The sequence below is a fragment of the Martes martes genome (assembly GCF_963455335.1).
Source record: "Martes martes genome assembly, chromosome: 4".
Lineage (NCBI taxonomy): Eukaryota > Metazoa > Chordata > Mammalia > Carnivora > Mustelidae > Martes > Martes martes.
Genome location: NC_137891.1, coordinates 43342982 through 43361964, shown reverse-complemented (window position 1 = coordinate 43361964; position 18983 = coordinate 43342982).

Below are 18983 nucleotides of genomic sequence, written 5' to 3'. Positions count from 1 at the left end.
TAAAACTAGAATTAAACTGATATCTGCAAAAACTTGGAATCTTGTTCTGGAATATAGGAAGGACACACAGCATGTTACCTATTATGGCAACTATCAAGCAAGAACAAAATAATCTCCAATGAGAAGTAATGGGGGAGGCTGTTTTAAGCTGGATGGGAAGGGAAGACCTCTTGTTGGGGCTAACATGAAGCAGAGTCTTGAAGTTTGTGGAGAAGCGGACCATGGGGAGAGTGATAAGTGTGTTCTAAGCAGTGAAGCCACATATGCAAAGGCTCTGAAGTAGGACATGCTTGGTGTCCTCCCAGAATAAATGGAAGACCAGTGTGTCAAGGGATTCAACATGCGGTAGATTACAAGAGTCAAAAGACCAAATGCTCCAAAGAGTAGGCATGAGGAATACTTTGGAATATCCTTTTGAGAAACCAGTCACAATCCCATAGTTACTATAAACACTATTAGAATCTTTGGTCTAAAGATGAGAGACGACAGAATCCTCCAAAATGGCACCCTGAGAAGAATGGATGTGATCTGATAAAGCATGTAGTCAAGTTATCCTTTCTCTTCTTCATTAAGCCCTAAGTCCATTTGTCTTAATGGCAGCTACATAAAAAGAAAAGTCTGTGTGATAAGCCTTTACTGAAACCAAGAGCTGAAAATCACATCAGAACCCAAAGGGAAGGAACAGAAGGAATTTTGCAAGTCAGATCTAGTGAACTCTGGGGTGTGGAAGGCAGAACATCCCCTTTCCCCAACCCAAGTCAAAAGCTAGCACTCACGTCTGAGCCTGAATCTTCAGAGCAACCTTGACATACATAGACATAAGTGGATGTAGGAAGGGTTACCTCACCTAAGGAGGACTTTCATATTTTACATGAAGGACCAGAAATGAAGGAGCATTGGCTTCCAATGACTAAATTTGGAAACAATCAGAGGCTAACAATTGCTGTGCAAGGGAAAGGCCATGGTACCATAACAATTTCGTGCATCTCCCCCCTGGCCTCAGGGATCTAGGGGAGCAGGTGAGGTTAATTCCTGTGGCCTTATGAGCAGAAAAAAGGTATATTTTGAAACTGGCTGCTGTCAACCACCTAAGGTAATTAATTTACCCTTAAGTATGTAGGCAGATTATGTAATGTTTTAAAGTATATGAACATTCTGAAATCATCCATTCATATTTGGTCATAAGCCAAAACCAGCTCTTTAAAGCAGAATTTAATTAATTGCTCAGTAAACAGTGGTAAGATAAGGGAAAGTAGGCCAGAGACTTCCTCTGTTGGAGGTGATGTAGGAACTAAGTGACATCACAGTCTGGCTCCCTTCTACTAGAAGTCTCCACGAGACTGAAAGTCAAAGGCAATCAGTGCTATGATGGGATGCCGGGACATATATTCTCGTAGGAAAAGTCATTTAAGGGGTTTTTACTGCCGGCTGTTGTACCTGGAATTTATGGCTAGGGTCTGAGGTTCCAAGGATGATTCTTAAAGTGTGATTTCTGCACTTGCATTGCAATAACTTGAAATGCACACAGTTAAAATGCAGATTTATAGGCCTAGGACTCACTGCCTGAACCATCATCTGAGGGCAGTGGGGAAGAAGCCTGGCCCAGGAATTGCTAGAGATTTTGATTCTCGCTAATGTTGGAAGATGCTGCTTAAGGTTAGAATATTGGGTTCATGTAATTTACTCCAGAGAATTGAAGGAAGCTCAATTCTAAATTTAAGAGTCACTTTGTATGTGACAGAAATTTAAAATTCTTATTTTAAAGAAAATATTGCAATATACAATTTTTTAAGTTCACATTTTAAACTCACCTTGCATGAGAGATTCATGGAGTAATCACCAGTCTGGATGAAAATCACTGAGCCATCTGGAGCACTGACAACACCAAATGCTGGTGAGGATGTAGAGAACCAGGAACTCTCCTTTTTTGGTGATGGGATTGCAAAGTGGTCCAACCACTTTGGAAGACAGTTTGGGGGTTTCTTACAGAACTAATCATACTCTTACCATATGAGCCAGTTATCACAGTCCTTGGCGTTTACCCAAAGAAGTTGAAAACTTATGTCCACAGAAACCTGCACATGGATATTTAGAACAGCTTTATTCATAATTGCCAAACTTGGAAGCCACCAAGATGTCTCTTGGTAGGTGAATGAATAACTAAACTGTGATGCCTCCAGACTATGCTAAAAGGAAATAGGCAATGAAACCATGGAAAAACATGAAGGAACCGTAAATGCACATTGCTAAGTTAAAGAAGTCAATTTCAAAAGGCTACATACTGTGTAATTCCAACTACATGACATTCTGGAAAAGGTAAAACTGTGGACACAGTAAAAAGATCAGTGGTTGCCAGGAGTTGTGGGGAGGGGGTTTTGGGGAGGAGGGATGACAAGGTGGAGCACAGAGGCTCTTTCGGGCCATGAAGCTACTCTATATGATATTATAATGGTGGATATATGTCACTATGCATTTATGCAAACCTGTACATTGTACTATTCCAAGAGTGAACCCTAATGTATACTATGAACTCTAGGTGACGATGATGTGTCAGGTTCATTGATCCAAAGAAAAGTCTCACTCTGGTGGAGGCAGTTGATAATGGGAGAGGCTGCGTATGTGTGGGGGCAGGGATAAATGGGAAATTTTTCTGTCTTGTGCTCAATTTTGTTATGAACATAAAACCTCTCCAAAAATAAAAACAAATAAAAAAATTAAAAATCTAGAAAAAACATTGAGCTACTCAGAAGGAGTTATTGAGTCTTTGCTATTTGAGACATCATGTTCGGTGCTAATGCCATGAGCTCCCAGATGCCAGTCCCTGATACCATGTCTTGCACGAAGTGATCATCAGCAGTTATTGATTAAATTGAAGTTTAGTGCTCGAATCTGTGATGCTGCAACATCTGAATTAGAAACTGTATATTTCATGCTTCGTCTATTTTTTTTTTTAATTTGGGAAAGAACTGTGTAAGTTGGGATAATTTCCTGCAAAATGAATATATTCTTGGTCAAGCCAGTCACCCAGTTCTGAGATTGAATTTCTCTATTTTAAATGAAAGGTAGTGATAACCCTGACATGTCCTGAGAGCAAGAAATGAAATAATTTTTGTAAATTGTTTGGCTGAACATACACAAATGCCTCAAATACATAGATAATAAGCTTTGTACATATTTTATGGTTGACCATTTTATAAGTGCCAGCTTGATTTTATTAGGAGCAGAAGTATGTGTTCTTAATATTTAGTACCTTTCCCAATAGGTGTAAGTTTTTGGAAGATGGCTCAGGCTTCCCATATCTAAAATTGAGGGGGGTTGTGAATGCCTTGAGGTTTCTTCTACAAAGTACTTAACTATTAAGGGGGAAGAGGGAAAACTTGTAAAAAGCTAAGTGCCTTCTTTTTAAAGGAAACACATGCACACCTTTCGGGTGGCTTACATCTAGACTCCCCCTAAAGTCTTTTCAGGGAGCACAGGTGAAAAACACTTGGATTAAAATGTAACTATATACACACACGAATGGATAAGGAGGATGTGGTATGTTTTGTTATATATACAGAGGGAGGGGGAATATTCTGCAGCCATAAAAAAGGATGGGATCTTGCCATTTGCAACAACATAGATGGTCCTAGAGGGTATTATGCTAAGTGAAATAAGTCAGAATGGAGAAAGACAAATACCATATGATTTCACTTATATGTGAATACAGAGAATACAGAGAATAAATAGATGCTTGCCAGAGCGGATGGGGATAAGCTAATGGACAAAAGGGAAAGAAAAGACCCAGGCTCTCAGTTATGGAATGAATAAGTCACAGGAATAAAAGACATGGCATAGGGAATATAGTCAATGATATTGTAATAGCATTGTATGGTGGCAGACAGTACTACACTTGTGGTGAGCATACCAGAACATATAGACTTACACAGTCACGATGTGGTACACCTGAAATTAATGTAACATTGTGTGTCAACTATACTCAAACAAAAAAAAAATGTAGAAATGTCACTCTGCTCCTTGAGAAGGAGTGTTTTTATTCATCAATTCATTCATTCATTCAACCAACATTTATTAAAGCTTAGTACAAGGAAGGCTAAATTCTTCCAAGACAATAGGTCATGGCCCCACCTTCCTGGAGTTTACAGTTTGGCTGTGAAGAAAGATAATGTCTCAGAGAATGGAAAAGTGCTGGGACAGAGGAAAAGGTAAGAGGAAATGAGGTCCTGACAAATCAAGGAGGGCTTCTAGAGAGGTTAATTCGTGGAGGTGTTTGGTGGAGAAACAGAAATTGGCCAGAGGAGTGTTGGGGGAAGGTTAGGATGAAGCACGGGAGAAGAAGGACATTCCAGGGAGGCGAAGGCAAATAAGCAGAGAGCATGGTCGAGATTATATTGGGCAAAAGGGGTGGGTAAGCAGAAGGGTTGGCCAGGCTGGAGAAATTGATGGGCTGTTGGCTATACCAAGAAGTCCAGATGTTGCTTAGAAGGCTTGAGCAGCCACCCAGGAGGGTTTTAGGCAGGAAGCAACTTACATTTGCATTTAACGGTGGAGGCTATCATCTTTGTGAAATGTGGACAGAAACAAGCAAGATGAGGAGTAAGGCAACCAGTTTAGAGGGTATTATAAACTATCCAAGAGAAAGATGATGGAGGTTGGAACTAAGGCCATGGGTGTGAGGTTGGAGAGAAGGGGGTGGGTTCAAGATATGTTAACAAGGTTGAATCCAGCAGTCTAGGGCAGTGATTGGGTGCAAACTCAGACTACTGTAAGCATTTAGAAGGACTCAAGTTTCAAGATTGGCTTGGGGGAAACATGGTGGATGGGTCAACTGTTCACTGAGATTAGAAAATGGAGGAGGAGCGGCAGGTTGGAATGGGATGGGGCGAGATCGTGAGTGAAGGTGTCTGTAAGAACCCCAAGGGGAGATGCGTACTTAGACATCCTGAGGGTTCAGAGCAAGATAGAGGCTAAGAATAGATAATTAAGAGACATTAGCAAGCAGGTGAAAATGGAAGCAATGAGAGGGGCTAAGTAATATGCAAATGGAGAGGTTATGATGAGAGAAAAGGATCAAAGACAGAAACCTGGGGAATAGCTTCATTTCTGGCCAGAGATATAAAAAGAACAGCAGTTTCCATGGTAGACAAAAAAGAAGGTTCAAGAAGGAGGGTGTGGTTGATGGAACAAGCGTTTCAGAGACGTAGCAGAAGATATAGACTAATGGGTGTTGCCCATTTAAAAAAAAAAGTGATAAATGAGGAGAAAAATATTCTGACAGCTTTCAGGGCACTGAGAATCAGTGTCAGGTACGTGACATGTGACAGTATCAGTATCTGATGTATAGTAAGTGCCTTTACACTAGGATACTTTTCTAAGAAATTTTACATCTCTGACATTTCTTGAAGCACTTTAATTTAATTGTTATTTCTGGAGAGTCATTATTTTATTTTAGTAATGATCATATCTGTCTGATTTTAATAATTAGATATTTTAGACCCAGCTCTTTGGAAAAAAATGTGCATTTTTTAAACACACTAATGACCTTTAGTGACAGATGATTTTTTAAAGTTTGCTCATGTGTTTTTATTACATTGGTATGAGAAATATTTTTTTTTCAAAATCATGTAACTAAAATCTTTAATTAGGAAGTACAAGAACCTAAATTATGGGGTAAATGATTCTTGAAATGTCCTTTTTTTAAGTGATATTTTCAAATATTAGTATTTAAAATGTCTTCACTGGAGAGTAAAGGATAGCAACATTTGCTTCATAAATTTCCTGTTTTGGACACCAAAAAACCAAGCTTCTCTCTGACTCCAAATTGTCATAAAGAATGATACTCAAGTTTGAGGAGTTACTTTCAAGTTTAGAGAGATTTACTCAGGACACTGAAACCTAAATGCAACTTTATTTCAGATTTTACAAAAGGTGGTAAATACAAGATTTATGATGAAAAGGGATTGCAAATACCATTTTGTTTCACAGCATTAATGGAAAGGTCCCGGCAGCTCAGCCATGTTTTCCCCGTGAAGTGTGCTTCAAATATTGCCAACAGTAAACTCAGTTTTAAAATCTTATTTATTGGGATTTACATCTTTTATTATAGAATGTGTGTGCCTTGTTGGTGGAGTGCAGACCTCACTGTCTACACAGAGCAGCTGAAGCTATTCTGGGTACCCTTCTTTTTGCTCTCATCAGCAGCCCCCACCATCACTCCCTGGAGCTGATGGACCAAGGAGATACGAAATTCTCAAAAAGTAAACTCTTTTTTTTTTTCAATTTTTTATTTCTTTTCATCGTAACAGTATTCATTGTTTTTTTTACCACACCCAGTGCTCCATGCAATCCGTGCCCTCCCTAATATCCACCACCTGGTTCCCCCAACCTCCCACCCCCCGCCCCTTCCAAACCCTCAGGTTGTTTTTCAGAGTCCATAGTCTCTCATGGTTCATCTCCCCTTCCAATTTCCCTCAACTCCCTTTTCCTCTCCATCTACCCTTCCTGGCTGTACATTATAAATACCTGGGGAGTTTTTAAAATACTGAGGTAGGGACCCCAATCCTAGAAATTCCAATACATTTTGTCTAGGATAGGACTTGGGCATTGAAATTTTTAAATGCTCTCTAGATATAGAGATTCTGATATGTAATGGGATTAAGAACCATTGTGCTAGAAGTCGTTTGCAGCTCTTCCTCAAAGAGAAGGATTCATCCCATAGTGCCATCAGTTAGATTGAGACACGAGCAAGGCTGTTGGGTGAATTTGATACTTTCTGATAATGTGGCAGACTACTGCAGAGTTATGTAATCGTTTTCTCATGTTTAGCTTAAAAAACTCTTTCAATTTTGAAACACAAAATAGGAAAAGCAGGCTACCTAGATGAGCTTTTGCTCTCACTTTAAAAATTATTAGTACTAATGTATTAAAAATCTTTAAGTAAGGGTTCTTGTTCGATATTAAAATCCTAGAGTGTGCGTGTGTGTTTTGCATATTCTTATAGAGATTATTTTGATACAAGTTTTTTTCTGCATTGTTCCTGCAAAGTAATTTTGATAAGTGAATTTAATAACAAGCAGTTAATATTAAGCTACTGTTTCGTAGAGTGAAATGTTCTGTTTTTGAGACTTTTTCACTCTTGAGATAATGCCATGACAAAGATGTGGTAAGAAAAAATGAATATCCAATGGAGGTTGGCTTGTGTCCATTTGAAAGAACTAGTTTGGAAACAACTATTGCTGTTGGGTTTTTTTGTTGTTGTTGTTCTTTTTAGTTTTTGTTTGTTTGTTTGTTTTTCTTACCTGAACAGAAAGAGTGTTAATCATCATTCTCTTTCCAAGAGTTTTCTCCCACAGAAGAATGGGTATCGTTTACCTCTGGACTAGCAAGCACGGTTTCTCTGGGCATATCAGCCAGTTGATGCAGGGAGAAGAAATATTTCCTTCATCTTTATGTTTCAGTGTGAACTGAAACCCAGGCATGTCCCTACTTTTCACATTGGAGGCTGAGTGCCACATGTTTCAGGAATCCTTTAAGGGCTCCAGTTTGAGGGTATATTATTCACAGTAAAAACATCTGTAAAGCAAACATCCACCGATTAACCTAAGAGTAATTCGTTGGGATAGTTGTGGATGTTTGCTTTGCAGATTTGTACACTGGGCAGACATCTGTGCATGAAAATCAGTTCTCTGTGATGTTTCGTGGCAAGCAAAGGAACGTATTTTCCCTGACCATAAGATGGATGCTAGCTTTTATGTGCATATGCTTTAGGCTTCAGGGCAGTCTAGGATTTCACAAGATCTGTGAAATCCTTTTTTCCTCACCCTCTCTTTATTCATGGGAAATAATTCATTGAGGCCTCATCTGATAGCCTTTCTTTCAGCAGAGGTGTTAAAACCAATGGTATTTGATGATGGGACACATTGCCTTGGGCCAGAGTATTTTAATCATGTGGGCAGACCAACATTTATCAGTCATTTCCTTCCATTTCAATTCCAAGGAAAAAAGGCGAAGCAAGGTAGGCGATTTCCCCTATGTATATCTCAGTCTCCAAAACTGCTGGTTTCCTTTGTTCTAAATGGTATAACAAGAATTATAAAGACTTGTTTAAAACCACCCAAACAAGCTATGAGTCTGTCTCATTCGGGGTCCATCAGATGAGCAGTAGAATTTTTATTAGTAGCAATGTAATTTTTTCTCTCCTTTCATCTTCAATATGACATACCTTCCCTCCATGACATGTTTCAACAAAAGTTGTGTGGATTTTTATCTCCTCCTTCAATGAAATCAGATATAATTTTTAAAAAATTGTTTTAGATTTCATAAAATGTATCCATAACATAATTAAGGTGGGATTTGAGAAGAAAGTCATATAAATAAAAACTGGCCTGGGAAGTCTGAGCTATTATGCATGTCAGAATCCTTCCTGGATGACTGAAATGCGTATGAATGAGTTAGCACCCGCTCAAATCCTTGGTACGTGGAGCATGAATCTTTGAGACCCACGTATGTTTACACATGAAAAAACAAAATACTATTTCAGAGGGAAAAATCACAACCATCAAAAAGCTTTTAGACATCAAATAGATTTTAAAAATCAACAATTTGATGAGTTAACTCAAAATGAATCAGAAACATATGGATTAAATTTCTCTTACCAAACACATGGGTTTAAAAGGGAAAGAGAACTTGGAAAATGTGTTTTGAGTTTACTCAAAACCAAAATGTTTGAAAAATAATTTGAAGCAATCGGTGGAATCAAATGTGCTTGACTTCTCCCAATCTTGAAGATACCCACTTACTGAGTCTACAGTGATAACATTTCATTTTTAAAATGAATAACAATTACTAAAGGCAATTCAGATTCTTCTGGACTCTCCCACAACATATGAACAATGGGGTTGAAAATTGTCTAGCCAGTCTTCTTTTATAATTATTAAGAGTTATTTTGGAATGTCTATAGAATATAATCTAGTTTTTCTTTTGAACACGTTTTATTTTCAGTACGGATTAGCAGAAAAGGAGGAATTAAATTTTGTTGATGGTAGTACATGCAGTTTACAGTGCTGTGGGCTGATAACCAACTTTTTCAAAGATCCTGGACTCAGAGTGTTTCTGTAAGTACTCAAGGTGATATACATAGTTTAACATGCTTGGATATACTATATATCACATTAAACATGAAACTCTTGAGTTATAATCACATTTTTATGTCATTCTGAGAATTCTTTGGTTTATGAATTAGTACTAAAATAACCACACAAAATTATCAAAATCTTATTTGGTACTTGCTCACATTTGAGGTCTGTATTGAACTAAGGCAGAGATTGATTTTTTTTGTCTTCTTATAGCAACACTACAGAATTCATTGACCCACTGAATGCTTCACACTGTTGGCCTTTATAATAATGATAAATGCTATTGATGGCTTTATGAGAGTCAAGGGGAATTTTGTATTCAGATTATGTGTCCTATTATAGAAGAACCACAGGGTTGTCTTTACCCAAAATGAAGACAAGTGTGGCTGAACTTCTTTTCAAAAGTTTCCGTTACTTTGATACAACCTTTGTGCTGACACAAACCACCAATACACAATGGAGGCCACACGGTGATGTGGCCTGTCGAGCAATTTTTCAGAGCATGAGCGTTGGGGCCAGCTTCCTTTTTTCAAATCCCAATTTCATCACTTAAAAGCTGTGTGCTCTCCAGTGAGATCTCTAAGCTTTTCAAGCTCTGGTATTTTTCATCTATAAAATGGGGATGAGAGTAACATTGATCTCATGGTGACGGTTGTGAGTACCAAATAAGATAATGCATGAAAAATGCTTGCACTGGTGCTTTTTAGGTAGCTATGAAATCATAGCTTTTAATATTATTAATAAAGAAAAGAACCTGGATTGGAGGAATTAAGTGAGCTAATATACATGAGAAAAGTAGGTTTAATTTCTAAATTATAACACAAAATAATAACAAATATTTTCCATGAATCAACTGGAAGTTTGGTTGCATGTTTGGGGAGCAGAAGAGAATGAATGTAAGGAGGAACAAATACGAGATTTCTGATGTTATTGAACCAGTTCACGCATCCCTTCTAAACCACTTAATACAAGACACTTATCTGTAGAAAGGGTAATGAATTCTGGTGTAAATTTTAATAATTGCAGCAGTGATTACCTTTAGATCCTGTGAGTTCATTATTGGCTGAACAATTCCAGAGGCTCTCGTTAAATGGCCCATGGAATGAATCAGGCATGGAATTAACCTATCTTTAGTTCCCTAAAGCTTATGTCCCATGAAGGAGTGCTCATATTGCTTTGTGCCTATACATTCTATACCCTTGATCCTTTTGAAAACAAAATTATTTAAAGGGGTTAAACCCAGAATTCTAGGTGAACTGACCCTTAAGTGATTAAAAGTGAAAAGGAAAAAATTCCAGTGGCAGAAATTATTTTAAATGACTACCATCTTTCCCTTGCAGCTACTTTAACTGCAAATCATTATTGGCTATGCCCTGTGGTTTGGATGCCAATTGCAAGGCGGCTGCCCTGTCCCAGCCTGGGAATTCTCTGCAGGGGATTCTTCAGGAAAAGAGGCATTTTGTGCAATGGAAGGATAAGTACTGGGTTAATAACCACTAAATATATCTTTTTCCAAAGCTCCAGTGAAATTCAAATAGCATTTTAGTTGCTTAAAGTGTTGCTGTTTAATGGGAACACTGAATTGGGTTCACTGAATTTGTAAGAATATTCCTTTGCCATATACTTTTTTTTTTTTTCTTCTTTTTACCACGGAAGAAGTGGGCCTTACTACTTTAGAAGTGCTGTCCTGGAAACATCTTTAAATAAATGTCTCTTTTAGAGAGTTGCACTTATATGTTCTAGAATTTTCTTAGTCCCCTCTTTGGGGGCTCTAAAATGTTGTAGACTCACTGAATCTGAGTGTTTGCAGGTCCTCTCATCCAAATTTTTGAGCTATGCTTGAATCTTCCAACAAACCAAATCACTTTATAATCTCTACTTCCGATATTAGAGAAGTCACTCGATCTTGACATAGCCTATTTAATCATCACATACCTATACTTGTTAGAAAGCTTTTTCCATGTTCAGGTGAAGTTGATTCCTTTCTAACACTCACCAACTAGCCTCATTCTATTAATTGCTACCGCACAGCTCAGTCGAATCCTCTTTCACATCTCCAGTGCCTGTCCCCAAGTCAGTTTAATTCAGGTACCTAGCCTGTATGCTGGCAGTCATTGCTCATTTGAGATTATTTAAGCTCTCTTACTTTCTGATTTCATTTTGGGACGTCCTAGTTAATCCCCATCCTACCCAAAGGGTAGTGCTTTACATACGCAATGATATGCCAGGAGTAGTGTGGCAAATTCATTATATAAGTCTGATTATTATCAACATTGGGCTAGCATCTATATGGACCAGTGAAAAATAAGTTTATATTAACCTTATGAGAAGTATTGATAGAGCTGACTCACACTGAGCTTGAAGCCATTCCAGCACAATACGGAGAAGCAAAGAACAGACCCGGTGCTGCCAACCTCCACCTCACCCGTCTCTTCTAGCATGAACCTCCCTCATAGACACAAGAATGTACAAAGGCTGGGGGAAATTCAGTGATCCCCAAGCCTCACTGGGCAGCGTCTTCTTCCGTATTTACCCCTTCTGTCTTTTCCCAACCCTGTATTTCTTTAGGATCGTCTCCAAAGAATCAAATGGAAGATTGTACATTTATGACCGTTGTCATCTTGCTAGATTTAGACCATTGTTCTACTTACCAGAACTTTTGGAATCTTTATTTTGTCATTGCATTTATTCATTATACTTTCTAGGTTTTTTTTTTTTTCCTTTTATCAATTCGATCTGCTTATTCTCAGTTAGCAACTTAGGTTATACATACCCGACATTTCACAATACTAGATTATTGGCTCACATTTCACCTTCTGGGTCTGTCAACTATTTGATGTCTTCAGAAAGAACAAGTTTCTTAAGATAATTAGTCCAATTCTTTGAAGCTACAGTCTCCAGGAGACATCAACACCTGGCTTTGTCGATATTTCTTATAAATCATTTAAAGGCATTCACACAAGTCAAACCGGTGTAAAACAAACAAACAAACAAACAAACAAACAAATGCACTTGTGATGATGACATGGAATACCTACCAGTAAACTAATATACCTCTTTCCTCTACTTGGAAGACCTGGCCAGACATCCTTTATCTTAATTGCCATGAATTGTTATTTCTCATAAGCTTAAAGTAGGTAAAAACAGACAACAAATTAGCTCACAGTTTGAAGGACCTCATGCATAATTTCATATTAGATTGATTTTATGGAGGATAAGTATGGACCACAGTATCAACATGATTTATCTCCTTTGAGAAACAGAATCAAATAAGCAGTGATGGAATTTAAAAAACTTAAAAGCTTCAGACGATTGATTAAGTTTCCCCCATACCTGGTGCAGAACTATTGAACCCAAAAAGACTCACACACCCCCTCATCACTAATCTTCTCCAGGCATTGATTTATTGGATTCTTTCTACCAGCTGTTTAGAGGTTACAGAAAACGCACCAGGCTTTGCTGGTGACCCCAAGTGCTTTAATTCCTATGCATGCATATTTTAACATTATTACAGAAAGGTTTCATTTGCAATTTACAGGCTGAGTAGCAATGAGTCCGTTTCAAAGAGGTCAGTGCTTTCACTATTCCTCCTAGTGATGGAATTATAGTTTAAACAGCTGGAGCACTGTCCCAGGAGGGACACTGGGGTATGGCTCCTTAACGGCAGAATAAATCCATCAGACATATTTCATGTGTCTGATAACATTAATAGATACCAGGGCTGTTTAAATATTTAATGAACTCACTCAGAGGCTGTTTACCAGGGTGGGGAAAAAGAGCTATCAGAAAGGATGAACCCATCCTTTTGATCTACAATGACAACAACAAAACCGAAATCTCAGCCAATCATTTTGCTTTCCTGCTGCAAACTCCATCAAGGGAACCCGTTTGCTACATGACATGTTTCATTTCCACAGTGCGCACAAGAGTGTTTTCAGTTTTGCAGTTCAAAAGTTAATCATTTCCATGTGGCTCACGACTTAATAGAGATGCCAGAAGTCATAGAATAGTGTTTGGTTGGGATGGAGAAAACAGGAGAGGAAAGACAATCAGAGACACCTAGAGAAGGCAAATGGTGTGCAGTGCACAGAGCCCCAGAGGCCCTGGGGTGCTAATGAGAGGACATCCTCTAGAAAGAGGGAGCGATGGGAAGGTAAGTAAGTTGTGGCTCCGGGCTACCTTTACTAACAGTCCTTAGGAGAATTGTTTGCTGCATAGTCCTTGTTTCTGGGCATGAACAATGGTCATTAAAACAAACAAACAAACAAACAGACAAATAAAACAACATCGCAGATTTGGCCTAAGTTTATTTTTGTCGGAGAGCAATTTTGTTTTGGTTTACAAAATTTCACTAAGAGTGGTTTGGCTTGGCAGAATGAAAATGGTTTTACTCTGTGGTTTCAGATGTCTGTTTGGTCATGCAAAAACGAAACAATAGCTAAGTTTCAAATGGTGGGAAATTGCTGGCTGTAGGTCCTCGTCAGTTGGCACCAACAAATATTCATGTTGAAAAATTACCTATTGCACACTTCCCAGGGCATTTTTTTTTTCTCCATTACATTGCCTATAACCCTAATCCAGTTCTCTTTATGGCATTAAGGCTATGCCTCGGCCTTGTGTATACCCTCTTGGTCTGCTCTGACACCTGAAAAACTCAGCCTAGATTAGAATGAATTAAGGATGCTTCCTAGACCCGGATGAACATTTCTGGCCATTTGGCAACTTAAGCCAAAACACAAGTGAATATAGCAAAAGTAGTGCCCACTTTCTGATGTTTTTGAACATCTCAAGTGAACACCATTAGCGTTATTTATACTCTGTTTTCTTTCGATTCTGTTGTGCTATAGGTTTGTAATTTGTAATAAGAGCGTAGGAAAGCAGATGGTGGATTTCCTGAGTGCATAGTGTTGTACTACTTTTTTGAAGGGCTGTCATTCTCAGAAATGAAAGACTTACCCTAGACCATACCTTTTCAAACAAATCATTTTCAAGTATATAAATAGCATAATTAATCACAATGGAAGGATAAAATGTTTAATCAGTAGCAGATGGACTGAAACAAAGAGATCTTATGTACAAGACTATTTGAAATTTTCAATGTTGCAGACTTTTAATATGTTTGTAAAGATGGATTTGGGGAACCACATTTTTATTTCAACTCTATTGTTAAAACTTTGTTCCTTTATTTTTTTTCCCAAAAAAGATTAATCAGTCTATCCAGCTGTTGTTTTAGGAAAGCAACTGAGTCACTACCTGGCATGAGGGAAAAGCTGGCTAAAATATACATTTATAGAAGAGCAGTTCAAATTCTCCAAATTCTTCCTTTTATAGTAACTGATGGTAGAATTTCTTCATGTCTTCAAAAAGAAGGAACCTGGGTGAAGCCCTCTGTGGGAAAATGTAGTTGGTATACGAAAGGCACAGATCTTTGATCTTGATTATCATTTTAAATCCCTTAAGTGAGTGCATTTTAAAAAAGAGAAAATTCTGACAGGAAAGGAGTAGGGACCTCCTTTTGGAAATTGGGTCTGGTTTGGACTAAATTCTGCACTAATAAAAGCTGAAACTAATTTCCAGATGGAATAAATTGGTTCCAGGGTTTCTGAAATTTTGGTCAACATGTTGCACAGCTGAAGTTTGATCCTTGCTCAGAACTGTTACCAAAGAGGATGGCAAGGGAGGGGGCAAGTATTCTACTGGGATCCGTTTCCCAAGCCATCACAGGGTTGGGCAGTTAGTGTGGTCCTGCTTACTTCAGCTGTTTGCTTCTTTGTGTCTCAAAGGGCAGTGGTTCAGATCAAGCCTCTGAGACAGATACAGTCTGTCAGGGTAATTCTCCCAGTAATGGAAAGTCTCACATTTTACATATATGCACCCGCCATGCACTGGGTCACTTTCTGACTCTCCTAAAGTGGGACAATGATGTATGAGGGCTTGAGAATGGACAGGTCCCTGCTTCCTAGATAAAAGATAGAAGATACATTGCTAGACACCTCAGAAAATAGTTTTGAAATATCCTTGAGTTGATGCAGGCTGGACTTCCCGAGAACTGGGGTCTTCTCCACCCCGTGCCATCATGGTGTGAAGGCCTAGAAGAGCATCTGATGCTCCCTGTCACAACCAGGCCATGAGGGAGAGGGCACCATAACATCCTGTGGTCAGTATCATGCCTTTTACCTCCCACACAAATAAGCCCCCTAAAGTGAAACCCTGATTAGCAAAATTTAAGTATATTCCTGTTTGGAAAATTCTCAAGATCTAGGTGACCTGAGGATTTTTTTTTTAAAAAAACATTCTAAATGTTTTTCATAGTCCTCAGTGGTTTTATTTCTGTACTTTTTCTACCAACCTTTGTGTATGGTTTTGGAGGGTCAAATCTCTGTCTCTGTTTTCCTTTCCACATACTGTGAAAAATCCTGAAATCTGAATTTCTTTTCCACAGTTCTACAGAATCCCCTCACCTGGAATATTGCAACATTTTCTCTTTATTTATTATGATGCTTAGTAGTTCTGCTCTGGAGGCAGTTTTGGGCATAGGTGGGGGTATGATGGGAAAGATTATATAAAGACCTCTCTCCGAGACTGGTGCCACCAGGAACTCCCTGGCACAAATCAGACACCTGAAACTCATCCTGTCTCTCCGCTCCGATGTCACGCTGGCACCCAGGTTCAGAATATTGCCCTCCAGAGTATCACGCGGATCTGCTTTTTTTTTTTTTTTTTCCCCATTGCCTTGACCTTATTTCAGGCTTTTATCCTTTCTCATGTGGAGTATCACACTCGTCTCTTGACCGGTCTCCTTGCCTCCATGCTTTCTTTCTTTTTTTTTTTTTTTTTAATTTTTTATTTTAATAAACATATAATGTATTTTTATCCCCAGGGGTACAGGTCTGTGAATCATCTGGTTTACACATTTCACAGCACTCATCATAGCCCATACCCTCCCCAATGTCCATTTCCCCACCACCCTCTCCCGTCCCCCTTCCCCCCCGCAACCCTCAGTCTGTTTCTTGAGATTGAGTCTTTTATGGTTTGTCTCCCTCCCAATCCCATCTTTTCATTTTTTCTTTTCCTACCTCCCCCCAAACCCCCCCACCTTGCATCTCCACTTCCTCATATCAAAGAGATCATATGATAGTTATATTTCTCCGATTGACTTATTTCGCTAAGCATGATACCCTCTAGTTCCATCCACGTCGTCGCAAATGGCAAGATTTCATGTCTTTTGATGGCTGCATAGTATTCCATTGTGTATATATACCACATCTTCTTTATCCATTCATCTGTTGATGGACATCTAGGCGCTTTCCACAGTTTGGCTATTGTGGACATTGCTGCTGTAAACATTCGGGTGCACGTGCCCCTTCGGAGCACCACGTTTGTATCTTTAGGATATATACCCAGGAGTGCAATTGCTGGGTCGTAGGGTAGCTCTATTTTCAGTTTTTTGAGGAACCTCCACACTGTTTTCCAGAGTGGTTGCACCAGCTTGCATTCCCACCAACAGTGTAGGAGGGTTCCCCTCTCTCCGCATCCTCGCCAGCATCTGTCATTTCTTGACTTGTTAATTTTAGCCATTCTGACTGGTGTGAGGTGGTATCTCATTGTGGTTTTGATTTGTATTTCCCTGATGCCGAGTGATGTGGAGCATTTTTTCATGTGTCTGTTGGCCATCTGGATGTCTTCCTTGCAGAAATGTCTGTTCATGTCCTCTGCCCATTTCTTGACTGGATTATTTGTTCTTTGGGTATTGAGTTTGATAAGCTCTTTATAGATTTTGGATACGAGCCCTTTATCTGATATGTCAGCCCTTTATCTGATATGTCGTTTGCAAATATCTTCTCCCATTCTGTCAGTTGTCTTTTGGTTTTGTTTACTGTTTCCTTTGCTGTGCAAAAGCTTTTAATCTTGATGAAATCCCAATAGTTCATTTTTGCCCTTGCTTCTGTTGCCTTTGGCGATGTTCCTAGGAAGAAGTTGCTGCAGTTGAGGTCAAAGAGGTTGCTGCCTGCATTGTCCTCAAGGATTTTGATAGATTCCTTTCGCACATTGAGGTCCTTCATCCACTTTGAGTCTATTTTCGTGTGTGGTGTAAGGAAATAGTCCAATTTCATTTTTCTGCATGTGGCTGTCCAATTTTCCCAGCACCATTTGTTGAAGAGGCTGTCTTTTTTCCATTGGATATTCTTTCCTGCTTTGTCGAAGATTAGTTGACCATAGAGTTGAGGGTCTATTTCTGGACTCTCTATTCTGTTCCATTGATCTATATGTCTGTTTTTGTGCCAGTACCATACTGTCTTGATGATGACAGCTTTGTAATAGAGCTTGAAGTCTGGAATTGTGATACCACCGACTTTGGCTTTCTTTTTCAATATTCCTTTGGCTATTCGAGGTCTTTTCTGGTTCCATATAAATTTTAGGATTATTTGTTCTATTTCTTTAAAAAAAATGGATGGGATTTTGATAGGGATTGCATTAAATGTGTAGATTGCTTTAGGTAGAATAGACATTTTCACAATATTTGTTCTTCCAATCCATGAGCATGGAATATTTTTCCATTTCTTTGTGTCTTCCTCAATTTCTTTCATGAGTACTTTATAGTTTTCTGAGTATAGATTCTTTGCCTCTTTGGTTAGATTTATTCCTAGGTATCTTATGGTTTTGGGCACGATTGTAAATGGGACTGACTCCTCAATTTCTCTTTCTTCTGTCTTGTTGTTAGTGTAAAGAAATGCGACTGATTTCTGTGCATTGACTTTATATCCTGACACTTTACTGAATTCCTGTATAAGTTCTAGCAGTTTTGGAGTGGAACCTTTTGGGTTTTCCACATATAGTATCATATCATCTGCAAAGAGTGATAGTTTGACTTCTTCTTTGCCGATTTGGATGCCTTTAATTTCTTTTTGTTGTCTGATTGCTGAGGCTAGGACTTCTAGTACTATATTGAACAGCAGTGGTGATAACGGACATCCCTGCCGTGTTCCTGACCTTAGCGGAAAAGCTTTCAGTTTTTCTCCATTGAGAATGATATTTGCGGTGGGTTTTTCATAGATGGCTTTGATAATATTGAGGTATGTGCCTTCTATCCCTACACTTTGAAGAGTTTTAATCAGGAAGGGATGCTGCACTTTGTCAAACGCTTTTTCAGCATCTATTGAGAGTATCATATGGTTCTTACTCTTTCTTTTATTAATGTATTGTATCACATTGATGGATTTGCGGATGTTGAACCAACCTTGCAGCCCTGGAATAAATCCCACTTGGTCGTGGTGAATAATCCTTTTAATGTACTGTTGGATCCTATTGGCCAGTATTTTGGTGAGAATTTTCGCATCTGTGTTCATCAAGGATATTGGTCTGTAATTCTCTTTTTTGGTGGGATCCTTGTCTGGTTTTGGGATCAAGGTGATGCTGGCCTCATAGAATGAGTTTGGAAGTTTTCCTTCCATTTCTATTTTTTGGAACAGTTTCAGGAGAATAGGAATTAATTCTTCTTTAAATGTTTGGTAGAATTCCCCTGGGAAGCCGTCTGGTCCTGGACTTTTGTTTGTTTGGAGATTTTTGATGACTGTTTCAATCTCCTTACTGGTTATGGGTCTGTTCAGGTTATCTATTTCTTCCTGGTTCAGTTGTGGTAGTTTATACATCTCTAGAAATGTATCCATTTCTTCCAGGTTGTCAAATTTGTTGCCATAGAGTTGCTCGTAGTATGTTCTTATAATTGTTTGTATTTCTTTGGTGTTGGTTGTGATCTCTCCTCTTTCATTCATGATTTTATTTATTTGCGTCCTTTCTCTTTTCTTTTTGATAAGTCTGGCCAGGGGCTTATCAATCTTATTAATTCTT